Consider the following 19,319-nt stretch of genomic DNA (forward strand, 5'->3'; position numbering starts at 1 on the left):
CCTCCACCTCCGTCATGGAGCCCCCAGCTCCCCTGCCTCCTCTCCAGCACCAGCTTCAGCACCAGTACCAGCTTCAGCACCAGTACCAGCTCGGACACCGACCCTGTCAACATCAACCTCCAGCACGTCACAGCAACGTCTTATCACTGGTAAGACACGGTAACCAGAGACCATGGTTGATTTTCGCATTATTATTATATTATTATTATTGCAGGTGTAAATGCCTGCAAGCATGATCAGAACAACGAGACCAAGAATTCAGGCAGGTGTAAATGCAAACTGTGCAGCTGCCAGCTCAGGAACGCCTGATGAAAGCTACATGTAGCTACAGTGACACATAAACAACACATGCAGCTGCATTTTTTTCCATTGACTTAACAAGCAAGTAACTCTAATTAATTTACTTTCTCGTGAAATGTAGTATTGCAACCATTCTTCTTATAGTCACCAGGTAACTGTGAAACTGAATGAAAATATACATAGAAATAAGAAAACACAGCTGTTCTTAGCAACTCCAAAATGTGCACAGGATGAAATGAAGTTCACACCACATTGTTTTTAGTTGTGGTGGAGGAGGTACTGTTTGTGCTTTTGTTAAAGCGAAGAGTGCCAGAAGTTTATTAAAGTATCAAAGACATGATCATGATTGAAAATCAATGGACAGGTGGCTAAACACATCACATCATAGCTGTGGAGTCCTTCAAGCTCCTGGGGACTACAATCTCTCAGGACCTGCCAGTGAGAGACAAACATCCCCTCCATCCTGAAAAAGGCTCAGCAGAGGATGTATTTCCTACAACAGCTGAGGAGACATGGCCTGCTGCAGGAGCTGTTGATCCAGTTCTACACTGCAGTCATCCGATCTGTCCTGTGCACCTCTGGATCAGCCACACAGCAGGACAGAAACAGACTACAGCCTATAGTATGGACTGCAGAAAACATCATCAGAGACCCCACTCACCCTGGACATAAACTGTTCTCCCCCCTCCCCTCTGGCAGGCACTACAGATCCCTGTACACAAAAAACTCCAGACACAAAAACAGTTTCTTCCCCACTGCCATCACTGTAATAAACAGCTGAGCCATTCCTACACACCTGTACAATAGTCACTATTCCAATGGACATGTACAGCATTTTTTTTTCACCATGAACAGCATTCTCTGCTACTGTGTTTATAGCAATTATCGTTTTGCTGTGTTTATTCCAGTCTAGCTGTAAATTTCTGTATATATTGTTTTATTTAATTTTGCTACTATTTCTTTTTCCTCCCTGTTCCTCTTTCTAGTTTATTTTTTTATTATTCTCTTCCATATTCCTAGTGTGACACCAACAGCCGAAACCAAATTCCTTGTATGTTGTGTAGTTACTTGGCCATTAGAGCTGATTCTGATCACTTTTCTGTCTTTGGTCTAGGCAAGAGGAAAAAGTGCAACAGAAAATTGGACCTTCCAAGCGTACTTGTGGAGATGCAGGCTGAGGAGGAGTGGAGTCATGCCCAGCATGATGAGAACATCTGGTTGCTCCTCAGTGAGGCAAGAGAGAATGAAGCGGCCTTGCAGCGGGAGGAGATGGTCCAGAATGCTGCCTTCAACCAGTCATTCCTGGGTGTACTGGGGCAGCTGGGTAGGTAGTGCTGGGTGTGCTGGGGCAGCTGGTGCAGGCAGTGGGCAGCCAGAGTCCACCTCCCAGAGACTTGAAATTTAGTTGTATATAGTTTTACTTTTAGCCCTCCACTGTAGGAGAGGCCCACCACAGTTTGTACTTTGCACATTGTAAATAGTTTTGATTTTGCTGCTGACTAATAAACTATTTTGTGACTTATGTGATTGCATCATAACTTCTCATTTTGTCTGTTAAGACACTGGTAGGAAAAGAGTCAACAGTCTGAACCAAATAATTCTGTATTCCCTAATAATGCATTTATGTTTAATGGGATTTGACATGTTTTAACACAAACTCCTTTATGGTTCATAATTCCGTTGACTGAATTAGACCAAAGCAATACTGATTTATCAAACTGGAATATTCTTAAAACAGCTATTTTAATGTTTTGGTGTTTAATTTGTCACGTAATCTTGCTAACCTTCACAAATAAAACAATAGCGTAGACACATCTACAAAAGTTTATTGTCAGAATTGCATTAAAGAAAACAATAGCGGTCCGGGGACAGAAAAACAGAAGTATAACAAGAAGAACAACTTTTAACTTTTGCATGACACGTAGTGCATCAGTGCATCCTGTACATCTCTGTCCTCCTCCTCTACACCTTGTGCCACTGCAGGCTCATGTGCTGCTGCTTCAGGTAAATCCCATGAAGTCTCATCAGAGAGCATCTGAAACACATACACAGCATACATATTTTAATACCTAATAGCGATAAACTGCAGCCATTACAGGGTCGTTCACAGGACTGATACACGATAGCTAGAGAACTAGCATTAGCTTACCCTCATATCATAGTTCATATCCTCTTGTTTTCAGCTTGATGCTGCTGCATCGCCTCCCAAACTCTCCTGTGTGTCTCCTGAGTGTTTCGACTCGCCGTTCTCAGCTTTCTCCGATTCTTCTTTTACTGTGAATCTGACAGAAAGCCACAGACTGAGCAGCAGGTGTACCATCGCCTCCGTTATGTTGCGTTTGTGTCGCACACAAATGACGTTAAGGGACGTTCGGCTCGCCGTGCTATGACGACTCCACCCACGACGAGGCGAAATGGAAAAACAACTAAACCGAGACGAGCCGAGTCAAATACAATAGTGGTGAGCTGTACCGCGCCGAGTAGATGCTTGTGGAATCGCGGCTTTAGAGACAAAAACGAAAAAAGGTTCGTTTTTTCATTTTCTGAGACCGGAAGTGGTCATCAGCAAGTGTGGAGCCAAACAGAGTACGGTGCATAGACTGTATATAAATTTTTTTCGTTAGCTTTCATGGTCAAAATGAGAGATCAGGTGGCTGATCTTAAAATAAATCAATATTGATTTTTTTTTATAGAGCATTAAAGTTTTGCAAAGCCAGGGGGCGGGACTACTTGATTGACAGTCCGGTATGGAATGATTGACAGGTCCTATGGAGGAGGCAGCAGAGACTCTGTTCTCCTCGTTTGGATTAATTCTGATATAATAACTGTTGGTTTATTTATCGGTGAAGCAGCAGAACATTTTCCACAGACAGTTTTCCTGCCCGTTGGCTTGTTTTAACCAGTTTTCTACCTTCAGCTGATTCTACCAGCAAACACTGAAAGGACTCTGATAGTTCGGTAAGTAAATGTTTATTTTCATATCGGTGCCGCTTTTAATGCACTTTATATGCAGCTTTAGTGTCAGGTGTAATGTGTGCCATGCACTCCAGATGTTGGTGGAGTTTGTTTCAGTGTGTGTTGACCAGAGAAGAAAGTTAGCATAGTAAATATTAGCTTTAATGTTAGCGATGCTAACCGAGCTAGCTGCTCAGTCGTAGCCTGATTAAAGCTAACGTAGCATCAAGCTAATGTGTTGAGTTTCATGTAAACAGCTGAAGTGTGTTGTGTTACTGTAATGTGGTTCATCAAGTTCATAAAACTGTGGCTGGTTGACATTAATGTAACGTTCAGGAAACTTAAATGTGATTAAAACAGTAACGTTAATGTTGTAGTTGTCAGTAATCAGCTTCAATTTGACACTAAAACAGACTCTGATAGTTTTAAATGACATCAATTTCATTAATTTGTTGAAAATTGTCTCATTTGTTGTGATGTTGCTGCTGATTCATTAAAAGCAGATTATCCATGTTGAAGATACGTTTAGTTCTAGTATCAGAAGTACACGAAGGAAAATGGAAGTTTAGTTCTGCTACATCAAAGATTTCAGGATTAAAATAACTAAATGAGTCTTTATGCCTCAAACTTTATTTTTACAATAAAGAAATAATGAAATAATCACAGATAATAAAAATATAAATAGCAGAGAAAACCTCAGAGAATAATTTCCTGAAAAGTCTGTGAAGGAAAAGCAGCTTTTTATCCTGAAAGATCAGAATCAGCTCCAACATCTGCATCTGACAGCATCAAGTCAACCAGAAAGAAAAGAAAAAAGAAAATGACTTCTTTCTGATTACATCTGTTCTGCTGCTCACAGTCTGCTGCTGCTCACATTGTTCACATTTATAGTCCACTTTTAAAAGTTCAGCAGACAGGTGCTCTGCTTTGGAGTGTGACGATGTCGTCGGTGATGTGGAGAGTGAAGTTTCCGTTTCACCCACAGCGTGCTTTAGGGCAGCCGGGTCGGACTTGATGTTTGAAATACTGACTGACAGCTCAGATTTAACTGTCTGTAGTTCCGTTTTGATGGATGTTAAATTTTCACTCAAAGCCGCCAGGAGCTGGGTCTTTAAAATAATCACCGTCTCGTTACAGAGTGAAAGTAGCAGTTCCTCCTTAAGGTCAGAGATTGCAGCATCTGAGGGCCTCTTTAATAGAAGACGTAGTTGATGAAGGCGTTCTGGAGCAGGACCAGAAAGACCACGACCAAGCAGCCTTGAGATCTTAGACAGCGTCTCCCTCAGGTGGGTGTCAATGGTATTCACGGTCAAGTCTGTGGTAATCCCGTCAAAAAACAAAACAGAAAAAAATCTAGATTATAAATCAACATGTAACCAAAGCACTCTGTGTATAATGCCATAGTATAGGATATAGTTCAGAAAATGTCAGAGTATAGTATGCTTTACTCAAGAATAACATAGTATGGCCTGTAGTTCATAGTACAGCATGTTGGCAAGAAAAAAAAAACAAAACATAGATTATTATGTGGTTCAAAAAGCATAAAATGATAGGATGTTGCCTAAAATTGTCATGTATGATATGTGGTTCAAAAAATGTCATAGTGCAGTATATTGTCAAAATAGTATGTTTTTCAAGAAAACATCAGAGTATATGTCTTCTAAAAAATGCCATAGAATAATATTTCATTGCACAAGTAAAAGTATAGTAATTTTTAAAACTGTTCAAATTCTTATAATATGTTGCAAAAAAACAAAAAAATACTAAAACAAAAAAAATGTCATAGTAATATGTCAATTTAAAAAGCCTATAGTATGGAGTGTCACCCAACAAACGTCATAGTATAGCATGTCGATAAAAAAAATCATAGTATAGCATGTTGCTCTAAAAACATCATAGTATAGCATGTTGCTCTAAAAACGTCATAGTATAGCATGTCGTCCAAAAAACATCATGGTATAGCATGTCGCTCTAAAAACATTATTGGTCCAAAAAAACGTTGTTTTGAACCCGGCTGTCTGAAGTAGGTGAGGAGCAACAACACCAAAACAGTCCAAACGCTGGTTTCCAGAGGGTTAGACGAGTATTGATTTGAAAGAGTAAGTTTACAACAACACAACATGTGAGGGGGTTAAAAACAAATGGGTGTTAGTAAAATAAAAATAAATAAACAGAACTAAAAGTGAACTTCATGTTGACATTGATGGGCATTCCAACCAGGAACAAAGTAAAAGATAATCAATACAAAAAAAAACTCTTCCTGTTCACCTCTTAAAACCCAAAAACACACCGCAGTATCACCCTAAACTAAAGCTACCAATGGATTCCCTGTTTTCCTTTCTGAACAATTCAAAGGTCCCTCTCTATCTCCCCACACATCCACCAACCACTGGAACACATCTCCAAAGTTCTGCTGGACCAGCTCAGCTTCCCCTCAGAAGAAGTGCCACCACCTGCCAGATGAAGGAGCCTTTTGAGAGGCAGCTGGCATCGTGATTGGACTGTACTTTGGTCTGTTCCAATCCAGCTTCAGCTCCAGAGACGGCAGGCGGGACGAGTCAACGGAGGCCGGGTGGACGAAGGCATGCAGCTGAGTACAATCCAGAAAACAACAGAGGAGGAGTGCAGTGGTCCAGAACAAACAGATTAGCATCGTATGCCTCTTAGAAAACATCATAGTATAGCCTTTGGTATGAAAAAACGCCATCATATACATCGTATATTGTACAAATAACAAGTGAAAGCAAAGAGACGTACATTGTAGAATTGTAGTAATTGTGGGCTGACTGATTTACTGATTATCAGTATTTTATTTTTTACTGATTTACGGTAATAAATACATTTAAAAATGGCACTACTTTGGCTCTGAACCTTTATCTACCTGTGGTCGCTCTGTCTTCTGGAGTGATTTGATTGGTTATACGTCACGAATAAAACTCCTTTAACTTAACATCTGTAAACAAAACAAAAACGTATCAACAAAGTTTTCTGTTAGAGTTTGTGTTCTTCTAAGTTTAACTCCAAGATTTTAAATACTTTCATTTACTGCAAACAAATATCTAGTCCGAACGTCTCACTAATAATCATTATCAGCCTTAAAAACCCACAAAACACCCCTCTGTACTCGACCACACTTAGTACAGTCCGGTTCCCCCTTCTATAAATCTGCTTGGAATCTTCCACTTCCTGTTTGTCAAAGTGGCCTTCTACCTGGACAGGATTTGTTGGAGCTCATGCAACAAACATTTTGGGTAACTGCACTTTAATATGGATGGATGACCCTGAATTAGAGTCTGTTTTAATGAGACTGAGTTAAGATGTGTAGCTCTGTCATTAAATAGTAAATTATTTCTCAGAACTCACAGAGAAAAGTCTGAAATGTTTGCTAGGTTAGCGTCTCACATGTTCTTTGGCTCAGCTAAAGCTAACTCTCTCCACCTTCTGGATCTCTTGAGTTGTTTGTTGTTAAATTATCTTGCGAGAGGTGCTGAAGCTCAGAAAGTCTGAGATGTTTGTTCAAAATAAGCTCATTCTCAAGTCTTATCTGAACTGTCCTCTTTTGTTTGAACTTTCCCTAAACTTAGGAGTTAATGAAAGAGCAGCACATCCAGACTCAGTCTCATTTATGTAGAGATTAAACTTCAGTGTCATTCATTGATGTTAAAGTGCAGTTTTTCAAATGTTTGTTGCACATGCTCCCGACCAAACCAGTCCAGGTGGAAGACGATGTGAAGAGAAAGCTCCAGAGGATGAATATAACACATTTACGTTGGAAATAAATGTCCTTTATTTAGTCATTGTCATGCAAAAGTTGGATTTCCCATTAATGATGTTCAAATCTTTGTTGAGTGTTTTGTTGATGTTGGTTTCTAAATGTTTTTTGACACTCGGCCCCAAAGATTAAAACCTTCTACGACTCACAAGCTGCAACAATTCTCACATTATCAACTATCTTTCTGACTAAACTAAGATAAAAAGTGAAAAACTGCCTGATTCCTGCATCATGAATGTAAATCTTTTTGGTTTTTATGACAGTAAACTGAATATATTTGGGTTTGACATTTTATTAAAAAAAAAAAAATAAATGAATTAGTGGAGAAAACGATCAACAGATTAATGGTCAAAGAAAATGTGTTTTCCAACATATATGGCTGAATTACTCCAACATTACAAGATACATACAATTTTAATTCAGTTTTATTTATATAACGCCAAATACAGGTCAAATTCTCTCAAGATGCTTTATTTTGATATTTTTTGTCATATTTAAAATATGACAAAGTAAGACATTTAAACCTCTTGACTAATCCAATTTATTATTTGGCTTTTAAGAGACTAATTGACAATTAAAATAACTTTCTCCACTAAAACTAATAAACATGAGGTCAAATAGAAGGAACAGTTTTAAATACTGCCGTCTCACGACGACAAGAATAAAGTTTGTCAACAAAAACTAAATCTACTGGTGGATTCCATTAAAATCCTAATAAATGATAATAAAGTGTGATACTAAAGGTTTGTGGTGCTAAAAATCTCAAAGTAAAAATACACATCTGGGTGGAGGTTGATAAAAGTTGACCTTCTTTCATTTCTCTGGAGCGACTCCATGGATTTTATGGATGGTGGTTAAAGATCTGCTCTTCTAGTGGTCTTCCTTCTAGTCGCTGTAAAAAGTCAGTCCATCCTGGCCGACTTCAACAGCTCTTCATGACAGCTTGTTCTGCCTCCGACCTCGTGGAAATGCCAGAAACTCGAGAAAACCTGTCGAGACTTGAAGAACTCGTGGAGACTCGAAGAACTCGTCGGGTGGGGGAAGGTGTGGTGGGCGGTGGGGGAAGGTGGGGGAGTAGAGGGGGGAGGCCGCCACCCACCTCCCCGCCTACTCTCCGCCCTGACTCCACCCAGACTCCGCCTTGGCTCCACCCATGTGGTCACTTCAGGAACTACGATGTCAAAGGGACGACGAATTTATTTCTTTATATCTGATCTGTAGCTCAGTGAGTTAAGGATTTGCCTATGGAGCTGCAGGTCGCTGGTTCAAGACCAGACCCTTCTTAAATATTTTGAAAATCCTGACAAAGACAAACAAAGAAAAAGGCCGGTGGTGGGTCTTGAACCTGCGACCCTCCGCTTGGGAGTCTGTCTTCTTATCCCCTGAGCTACTTGCTCAGATACTAATTCTTCTTTTTTTTGCGCATTTATCATCTATTTTTTGTTGTTTTTGACTTTTTTTTTAACTCAAGTCTCGACTCGACCGTTTTTCTCAGGAGGTTGGACTTCAACCTTTGTGCTGGAGGGTGGAACCCTCAGTTCCAAGACTTTCAAAGCCTCCACACCTCCCGAGTCCTCAGGACCTGAGCTTTCACACAGTCTGAGGGCTGAAATTTTCTGAGTCCCACAGTAGTTCTCTGTTAGTTTGAACCTTCAGACAGTCCAAGGACTGATATCTTCTAAGTTCCTGAGTAGTTCCCTGTTAGTTTGAACCTTCAGACAGTCTGAGGACTGAAATTTTTAAAGTTTCTCAGTACTTCTCTGTTAGTTTGAACTTTCTGGTTAACAGAAGCCTTAAAACTTGTGACCATGAGTCTTGATTTCACATTTAGACCATCCATCTGAGTTCTTCTCAGACCTTCACCTGTGGATTTTTTAGAAATCCTCAACAAACTTTGATTCTCTTCACTGAACAGTAAAGTTTGTGGAGATCAGAAGGTAACATTAGTTTGATAAATGCCTTCAACTACTAGTAGACTTTATCTGGAAAGCAGTTTTCTGAAATGAGTTCTTAGTAAATCTGTCCACACTCAAACCAAGAACATAGAAAGAGGAAATGTTTGAAGAAACAACTTGATGTTTTCATTTCAGACTAGAAAATGCTTTAATACCTTTATCCGTTTTTGCTCTTTTTGATCGTTTTATTGTCTCTTCTGTTTAATTTGATCTTCTATAGTTTAACTGGTATCTTTTGAAATGTTTCGTCTTTAATTTGATTCTTCTTAAATGCTTAGTTTTGCTCTTTTCTCACCTTTTATTCTTTTCTAATGTCTGATTTGATGTCCAAATGTTTTGTCTTTTTAATGTTTGTTGTTTTTTCAAATGTTTTATCGGCTTGTTTGAAAAATTTCCTTTCCTTTCCCAATGTTTAATTTTTCGATTAAATCTTTGTTTTTCTTTTTAAATGTTTTATCACCTTTTAATATTTAATTTTTTTAAAGGCTTCATTGTATTTTCTGTTTAATTCCTATTTAAAGTTTTGTCTTTAAGATTTAATTTTCTAATTAAACATTTAATTTTTAATTCAATGTTTTGTCTTTTTAAAGGTTTAATAATCTAATGTTTTGTATTTTTTTAAAAATGTTTAATATTCTTCTTGTTTAATTTTATTTTTTAGATGTTTAATTATCTAAAATATTTCATCTTTAATGTTTCATATTTTTGTTTAAAACCTTTTGTTTGAGTTCATAATTACATGCTTTGTATCTTCTGTTTAATTATTTAATTAAATATTTTGTCTGTTTAATATAATTTAATTGTATTTAATGTTTAATTTTCTTTTTATAAGTCTTGTTGTATTAAATGTTTTTTTCCTTTGATTTAATCGCTTTTTCAAAATGTAGTTTATTTCTTTAATCTTTTTTTCTGTCAAGATTTTAACTTCAACCTTAGAAATGAAATAAACCCTTAAATCACAATGAAAATACTTCTGTAGTCACAATCATGAGTTAGTCAATTATTCAGTTTATCAATTCAACTTTATTTGTTTAGCACCTTTCACACAGATGACAAAACTAAACAAGCAAAGAGAAAAAACTATGCTAAAACTATGATTAAAACTCAAAAACATATTTATTAAAAAAAGATTTAACATGGTAATAAAATATGTTGGGTCCAGGGGATGGAGGGAGTTTATTTAAGTCTTCTTGGGCTCACATGGGAAATCATTTAAAATATAAACTTGATATTCAGTCTAAGGAAACTGCAGAGCGACAGAAGAACCAACAATATCTCCTGTTTTCTCCTTTAATGAGTCGTCTCTTCTTGTGCTTTCAGACCAAAGAACTACAGACTCTTCACAACCTGCTCAATCTCTTGGTACAGGACCTCACCACACGGGTCAAGAAGGTTTCCTTCTCCTCATTTCTACACTGAAGCTCACCTTCTCCTGCTCAAACTGCTGACAAATGTTTCTGCTGCTCTAAAGTCTGGTCTCCAGAACTTCCTAAAAACTCTCAAAGTCTCTTCTGCTGCAGGTTGCTTTGTAGAACTGTTCCAGAAAACCTCACTAAACCACATGGAGGGCCCTCAAGATAGTCATCCAAATGAAACCGTACAAAAACCAAACTAGCACAACCCAAAAGCTAAAGTCTCCTGCAGCCTACCAGAGAACCTCTGAGAACAGAGAATCAGGACAGGAACTCTTACCTTCTGGACAACCAACATTGGTTCATAAACAAGAATACAGAATGTGTCTGACCAAAAACCTCTAAAGACTCACTACAGCCAAGATAAAGACACAACTCAGCTGCACCAAATCCACTAATCACTGCACACATTAGCACCATGTGCTAACTGTGGCTAAAGAACCAAATTTACCAAGACAACTGTCCAGTACAAAGCCCTAAAACACACCAAGAAACACATTAAAGACAATTTTACTGCTGGAAGCTGCAAGCCGACGCCTAAAGAACAAACTAAAGCAATGGAGCCAAACCCGGTTCAGTGGTGAAGAGAAGCAGAGGAAATGTTTGTCTGCAGCCACATAAAGCAGGAAGACACTGAGCTGCTCAGGTGTTCCTGATAACACCAAGCAGCCACCTGGACAGCCAATAGGAACACAGCTTCCTGGAAGTCCAGAGGGCTGGGTTAGTGAAGGAAATTTAGTTTAAAGTTGAAGCATAAAGTTAACAAAGAAAGTTGAAAACCACCTTCCGATACCTGAAATCTCTGAGTTTTCACACAAAGAACACCTGAACATGTCAAACTGGTTCCATAGTAGAACCATCATTGTAAAAACGTCATAGTATGGTGTGTTGCTCAAAAAACATTAGGACCCGGCTGTCTAGGGTCGCCGAGGAGCAACACAAAAACAGGACAAACGCTGGTTTCCAGGGGGTTAGGAGGCTATTTATTTGAAAGAGGAAGTTTACAAAAACACAACATGTGAGCAGAAAAATCACAAACTCTGTCTTTAGTTCAGCTGAAAATATTAGTTTTTGTCTTTTTTATTGACCAAACCTTTCAGGAAGTAGATGAAGAATAATTCAAGTTCTCATGTAGAAGTCCAACTTATTTTGGATCCTTGTGGAGAGTTTAATCTTAGAGTTTGTAAAGCTGTTGAGTTTTTAGAGTCACATGGATTGTTTTGACATTTAATAACCGAGTCCTGAAATAAAATTACAGTTGTGGATTTCTGTCATTTAGTCTGGACTAAACAAATAACAGCAGCATAAATCTCAAACGTCATTATGAGGAGTCTGGATTGAGGTTTCTCACTTGATAATGATCAAAACATGAAATTTAGGTTGATTTAAAGGAATATTTCACCTTAAATCTTTGAATGTTGACCTAAAAGGTTGGTTTCAGGAAGTATTCCACCTACAAGGTCCTCAAACATCAACCTTAAAGAAACATTCCACCAAAAATCCTTGGACATGCACCTAAAATGTTGGTTTAACCGCGGAGTCCATCCAGAATCCTCAAAGAGACTTGAAGGGCTGGTTAAAAGGAATATTCCACCTAAAACCTCAAATATAGACCCGAAAGGGTGGTTTAGAAAAAATCCTTCAATGTAGACCAAAAAAGTTAGTATGGAGGAATATTCCACCTGAAATGTAGACCTGAGAAGTTGGTTCGGAAGAATATACCATCCTAAACATCCTTAAATGTAGACTAAAAGACGGTTTGGAAGAAAATTCCACCTAAAATCCTCCAATGTAGACCTAAAAGGTGAGTTTAATGGTATATTCCACCTAAAATTCACTACTGTAGACCTTGGAGGTTGGTCTGATGGTATATTCCACCCAACATTCTTTAACATAAACTTAAAAAGTTCATTCAAAGGAATATTCCACCTAAAATCTTTCAATGTCGACCAAAAAAATCTTGGTTTAAAGGAGTATTCCACCTTAAATGTCGACCTAAAGGATGGTTTGGAGTAATATTCTACTCTAAAATCTTCCACTGTAGACCTAAAAGGTTGATCTGATGGTATATTCTACCCAACATCCTAGAACATTTACCTAAAAGGATGGTTTAATGGTATATTCCCAGAAGAACCCTTGAACATTGGGCTTAATGGTATATTCCACCCAAAATACCAAGAAGTCAGTGTAAAGGAAATGTAGACCTAAAACGATTGTTTAAAGGAATATTTAAATGATTATTTTCATTATTTAATAATCTGTTATCAGTCAGAACCCTGGCAAACTTATTTTCATCAGTTTTTTTAGTGGAAGTCACAAATAAAGGAGCTCTTGGTTTTTCTCGGCGTTACTGAGGCAAAAGCTGCTGTTTCAACACAGATATGTTCACATGTATCCACAAACCTCTCAGCACTCAAACACCCAGACAGGAGGCCGGCTGGACCGAGGCTTGGCGGCGTCCTCAGACCCACGAGTCGGGGAGTCGCTGAACTTGTTGGTCCGGTTTGAAGGCCTCCGTGTGGTCCAGTAGAAGTCCACATAGTCGGTGTTGGCTTTGAACTGCAGCGACTGGCCTCCATCAGGTGGACCGGCTCGTCCTCGTAGGACTCCTCCTGTAGCCTTGAGGGAACCACAGGAACATTCAGTAGCTGTTAGAGTTCTTCCTGTCAGGCTCGTGGTAGAACGGCTCTGAAGAATCTTGTACTTGTCTTATCTGGAACAATCTAACAGCCTAAACTGTTAACAGCGGTGTACAGAAGCAAACACACAGGCATAGATTAGGACTCAAACTAGATTTATTTTAGAAAACAAATCAGCTTAGAGGCATTTGTTCACACATGTGGCTGAATAGGAGGCCGTCCAATCAGATTCAAGGTCTTCACTCTGTAGGTTGGTTGTTGGGTGAGACTCTTGGACCTCCATCAGCTGACGTGGATATTTGATGGTCTTCCTCTCTAGTGCCAGATGATTCATCCATGAATTCAGCAGCTACAGACTGAAATGAAGCTCATGCTGCCGTTACTGAATTCCTGTTCCAGATCAAATGTTCAGAGCTCACCTTGAATGCAGCCGTCTGCTGTCTGATAGTTTTTCTCATTGTAGTCTTCAATAAAGTCTTTTTCCTCATGTCAGGATGTGGTGAGACTCTTTCTCAGTCACTGCAGACGTCCCTCATTGTGCATCTCCAGAGAAGAAACAGAAAAACTGATCACTGCTTCAGCATCAAACACTCTCCAGCATTGAGAGTGTTTTAGGAATTCATTTATTGTGTTGTGAACTTTGAAGGAGCAGAAACTTTACAACTGCCAAAGATATGAGCTCCAATTCTGGATGTTTTAGGAAATGAAGTTCATCAAATGAACACTTGATTTTTGCTGATAAATCTCATTAAATTACTGAAGAAATCCAACATAAAAACCTGTAAACTCTCAGGCAGCTTTTGTTAAAGTTTGTCTATAATTCTATCATCATGTTCTGGAACCAGGACTCTGCAGAAGTTCCTTCAATCAGATACTTGTGTGTTTCTATTTAAGGCCTCAGGTTTGAACGTACAGCAGAGGATTAGAAAGGAGTGATTTTAATATTTAAATCAGTCCAGTAAATGTTTGGCATGAAAATTATTAAAATTTTGATTTAGATACATTTGTGTCAAATAATATTGTAGAGTCTCACTTAAATATATCCAAATGAGTTCAGTATATTTACATTTTATAGAATATTTGATTTCTTAATCTCAATACTGTAGGGTCTGACCCTAAATATTATAATAATGATGTAAATTTAAATAATAAATAATATTGTAGTGCAGAGTCAAACTTTAATCAGCTGAACTTACAGAATAAAAATCACTGCACAATCAAACTGAACATTCATATTATTGAGGTAAATTTACATAAATCATGATATTCTAGAGTCTTAACTGGAATATTTCTAACATTAATCTTTTTTCTATTGTGCTGATAAACAACAATAACCCGACTTTCAGATAATATTTGTTGACTGTGATTGAGACTAAATTCCTCCACATTCTGGAACTGGACTGAATTTCCCAAAATGGAAACATGGACAGAATTTAACACTCATGTATCCATGGCAACGCTAAAGTTTCTGCTTCTTACCAAAGTTCACAACACAAGTAAAGATTTTAATGTAAAACTTCAGGGATGACTGCTAATCATAAGTATTCTGATCAATACTTCATGATCAATATCAGGACAGATGTTACAACTCCAGCTGTTGCATTAGACTGCAGTTATTCACAGAGAAATTAAAACATCACATTCCTCATAAAAACTAGATGGGACTTTTATTAAATAAAGTGTTGGTGAATAAACAGTGTAAAAAGTGCAAAGCAGCTCCATTAAATCAGGAGATGTGAGACTTCCACAGCATGGATCACCATCTGCTGTGTTGATTCATAGCTGAATGTCAGAATGAACTGAGATAGAAAAGCTGCTTTGAGCTGCAACATTACGGTCTGACAATCCAACACCATCACAGTTTTCATCTGGTTGTTTTGCTCCAACATGCTGTGAAGTTCAGTTTTTACCTGAATCAATACAGAGATTCTATTTTCAACCAAGACTGGAATAAAAATTAGAATGTTATGAGGTTATTAATGCAACTAAATCCTGTCAGATGGAAGGATTTACTTCTAAGTTCTAATTCAAGTTTCAGTTGGAGCACATTGCATTCACTAAGAAAAACAGCGATACCTTCATAGCAACATTTAATAAACCTCAAGCTTCCCTGTTGGCTCATTGGTGGAGTTTGTTACTGAGCATCTGAACCTTAAATCCAGTGAGACGACCATCTTCAGTCGAGGCCAGTCAGAGAACTTCAAGACCTTCCATCAGCTGGACCAGATGTGGCATCATCTCCCTCTGAACATCTGGATGACAGGAGAAAAGACAGAAATCAAACACAGAAATACAATTTATTCACTTTCATCATTTTATAAAAGTAGCATGAACTTTATTAAAACTTGACAATATCAGTAATGAAAGTAAATGTTTTAATCTCGTGTTGAAGCTAAATTTAAAGTCAATTTTAATGACAGTTTATCCTGAGAGGAGTGAGAATGGAGCTTTTCTTTCCTTTTTAGAATATTCCCTCAAAATATTCTGTTTATTATTGGCTTTAGAAGCATTTTTCTTTACTTATTTATTTTTAGATACCTCAGACTGATGCACTTTGCTGGTTTGCAGATAATTTCATGTACAATGACAATAAAGATCTTCTATTATAACATATTTTGCTAAAACAAGAACTGAAACCTTCTCAACCATCTCTCAGTCTGCAATATTCCAACTGCGACCAAGAATTATCTGATGTAGTTATTATTCTAATCTTTACTGAACCAGCCCTGGAATTAATAAAAATCTGTACATGGATATGATTTTCTCTGATGGGACCGCACTCCCCACATCCAGATCTGATTGAGCATCTGTGGGATGGTCCAGGATCAGCCTGGTCTAGGTAGGACCCACCCTGCAACCCACAGGATCCACAGAATCCACAGGACATCCCCAGAGGTTCTGATGAACCACTGGGTCAGAGGAGTTTTAGCAGCATAAAGGGACCAACACAGTATTAGTCAGGTGGTCAGAATGTTATACTGTTATATTGTCATGCTGATTATATGATCAGTAAATGTTACCATCAATTATAACGTCCACATTGATCAAGAAAAAAACAACAACTATCAGTTCATTCAGAAACTGTGGTGTTAAACCTAAAAACACAGACCTCAACAGCAGTTTGTTTCAAAGCAGAACACCAGCTGGTTTTCACTAAAGAAGCTTTCAGAGCAACAATTAAATGACAGTTTTGTTCTCATTAAGTTCAGAGTAAAAGAAAAACTTTTATAAATATTTCATTTGTATAAGTACTTCTATACATATAGATTCCTCTTTTTAAGTTTGATCAAATCACGATAACTCTGTGTCCTGTTGTACAATGTTTTCCCAACAAATGGCATTACCCTCATGAATGGAGCATCAACAAGTGACGTCTACAACACAACAGAAATGTCTGGAAGCCAGTGGCACCACTTTGAGCACCTCTTGTAATTGTAGAGGCCAAAGATAACTTTTATTAATCTCATGATGTCTGAATAAATTTGGTATTGAAATATTTATGCAAGTTTTTCTTTTCCTGATGTGTGTAAACATTATTCTGGCTGACTCTGTATGATGGGTTTCTGACAGGTCACCAGGCAACATCTTTTTATAATAATGACAAACATACCTGCATTCTACAGGAGTGATTTTCCTCATGTGCAGGTAAAGATGTGTGAGGAGCTTAGAGATGACAGGAGCAGGAGTCATCCTCACTAATTCAGCTTCCACCTAGAAACAGAAAGACCACAAACAAACACACTGATATGCTCTCAAACGTTCAACCTCACAGCCTCAAAATATCTGTTTAGGAAGTGTTGTGTTTCTAAATTCTGCAGAACGCATTGACAGACATTCTCTTACAAGGTTGTGTAAAAAGCAGCCTGTCCTCTGAGCTACTGAGAAATTTTCCTGAACAAAGTTTCTATGTGTAAATCGGCTCATCAAAAACTAAAGCCTCAGTCAGAGATAACAGGTATCGCAAATTATAAAGAACTTTCTTTGTTAACTCAGACTTTCTGCTTCAACCTCACATAAAAAGGGGAGTTTAACTCGTCAGGTGACAGAAAATGAAACGGCTTGTGCAGTTCTAGATCCAAAAGTAGGATGTTTCATCTCATGTTTTACTACAAATACATGCGGTAATAAATAAATACAATGGCTGGTTGTTAGTTTATTCACTATTAATGTCATTTTATATACTGGATTGAACTTGAGCAGTGGAAGAGAGAAGGAATTTAATGAAATTATGGAGATTCAGAGAGGTAATGCTGTGCAATGTTAAGGGCGGTTTGATTCAAACCAGCTGAATGTTAAACTTCAGTGCAGCTGAACAGGTTTCAGTGAACCTTAAAGTAAAATAACTTTTTAAAAAGCTAAAATACATAGCAGAGAAATACATGTTGAGAAGGTCATTCTAATAATGAGGACAGCTGCAGCAGCAACTAACAGGTTTTCAGCGGTAAGTTAGCCACCTGTGTTAATTAGCCCGCTAGCTAAATTAGCCCGCTAGCTAACTTAGCCGCTTAGCTAGCTAACGCGTCCGGACCAACTGCTCAAACACGACAAAACACAACTTTTCACAAGTCGCTGACTTAACGTACAACAAAATAACGCTACAGGTAAGAAGTATTTATCTTCTTACCGTGTTTTACTCCAAAAACAAGGTCAACAGCAGCCAGAGATGCTACCAGACGTGCCGACCATAGATATACATAGACTAGATACGCTAGCGCGCTGTCTTCTATATTATCTGTGGTCTGACCAATCGCTGCTCTCTGGCTCCGCCCTCTGAGAATCTTGCTGTCGTTTGGCTCCACACTTACTGATGACCACTTCCGGTCTCAGAAAATGAAAAAAACTGACCTTTTTTCGTTTCTGTCTCTTACTGATTTTATTTTTTTGTTATTCTAAATATAAAATAAAAATCAAAGCATTTTTAAAATTTCGTACATCCCTTGTTGATCAAGAAAAGGAAAAACGCCTTGTATTTCAATTTTAATTTTTGTATTTTAAAACAAGATCAAATAACCACTCCTTTTTTGTTTTTCAATACCGGTTTCAGAATGGAAAATCCAATTACCAAAATATACACGGACCCTGCGGGTCAAATTGACCCATTTTAAAGTTTGAAAATGTGGAAAAAAAACATATTTTCACAGAGAAAATTTCCACATTTTCAACATTTTTGGGAAATCTTTGAACATTTTTTGGTGGAAAAAAATGTTTAAAAAAAAGTTTTTAAAAGAACATTCACAAAAAAAAATCAACCAAAATCCAGCAAAATTCGCTGAAATTCACAAAAATAAAATCTACCAAAATCCAGCGAAATTCACTGGATTTTGGTTGATTTTTTTGTGAATGTTCTTAAAGAAAATATTAGAAATTTTACTGATATATATGTAATCACTTTAGATATTTTTAGTATTTCTTACTCATTTTTTGAAAACATTTCCAAGAATTTTCTTGCCAAATTTGGGGGGATTTTTTTTTTTTTTTTTTAAATAAAACTTTTCAGGGAAACTAAAGGAATTATTGGAATTTTCTTCCTGAAGGTTTTGCAAATTTTCAGAAATTTGGGGAATTTTTTTGCTGAATTTTGAGGTTTTTTTTCAGACAAGGAAACAATATTTTTTGGTGCCTGTAAATGAGGACAACAGGAGGGTTAAGACAGTCCAGTGTGGACAAAAGCACCCGTTCGTGTAAAACCTAGTTTCAGTGCCTCTTGCTGCTGGACCGATTCTGTTCTCTTACCGAAAGTCGAGCTGTAGAGACCTTTACGGGAAGAAGAGAGTCACACGATTTTGAGGATAGGCAGCGAAGGGGACAGGAAGGCTGCGACTGATCCGATAATAGTCGGTGATTGTGTGTGTTTGTGCTGCGTCTGCATGTGGACATGCAGAAATGCAGAGACCTCAAACCTGCAGATAAAACCGTCTGGCCAGAGGGAGACTCATATCGCTGGAAACGGCGCATAAACACGCCCACACACATGCAAGTCGAGTCGTGTCTGTTACAGTAAAGCCAGTGTATCTGTCTGGACTGGACCTTGTGATATCAATCAGCTGCTGTTTCTGTGTCACATTACAGTGGTTCCTACTAACTTGACTTGTCTCATAAAACTGAAAAAACTCACAGAAGTTGATCTGAAACTCTGAAGTGAAGCCTTTGATTGTTTTTTCTGCACGAGGCGACCAAACTTCAGCACATATTCACACAAGAATGCAGACAAGATGGCATGACAGCAATGCATGCATGACACACAGTCCCTCCCCGATATACAACCCGATACATTTTCACACATAGA

The 19,319-nt window shown here is 37.9% G+C and overlaps 1 protein-coding gene across 3 annotated transcripts in view; it reads right to left on the reverse strand.

Annotated features, from left to right (window-relative positions):
* Positions 1-2,106: 2,106 nt before the first annotated feature.
* Positions 2,107-19,319, reverse strand: part of dok1b (docking protein 1b) — a 37,274-nt gene continuing 20,061 nt past the window's right edge. Inside the window, exons 6-12 of one of the 3 annotated variants that reach the window (XM_055007841.1) lie at positions 16,644-16,744; positions 15,185-15,285; positions 13,453-13,576; positions 13,232-13,389; positions 12,798-13,013; positions 2,450-4,570; positions 2,107-2,335 (exon numbers count right to left, since the gene is read on the reverse strand). The gene's annotated coding sequence lies outside the window, so the exon portion shown is untranslated. Of the gene's footprint in view, positions 2,336-2,449; positions 4,571-12,797; positions 13,014-13,231; positions 15,286-16,643; positions 16,745-19,319 lie in introns of all 3 variants that reach the window. The other 2 variants (XM_055007840.1, XM_055007839.1) reach the window with 2 other exon arrangements.

Source organism: Amphiprion ocellaris, chromosome 23 (assembly GCF_022539595.1).
Source record: "Amphiprion ocellaris isolate individual 3 ecotype Okinawa chromosome 23, ASM2253959v1, whole genome shotgun sequence".
Taxonomy (NCBI): Eukaryota; Metazoa; Chordata; class Actinopteri; family Pomacentridae; genus Amphiprion; species Amphiprion ocellaris.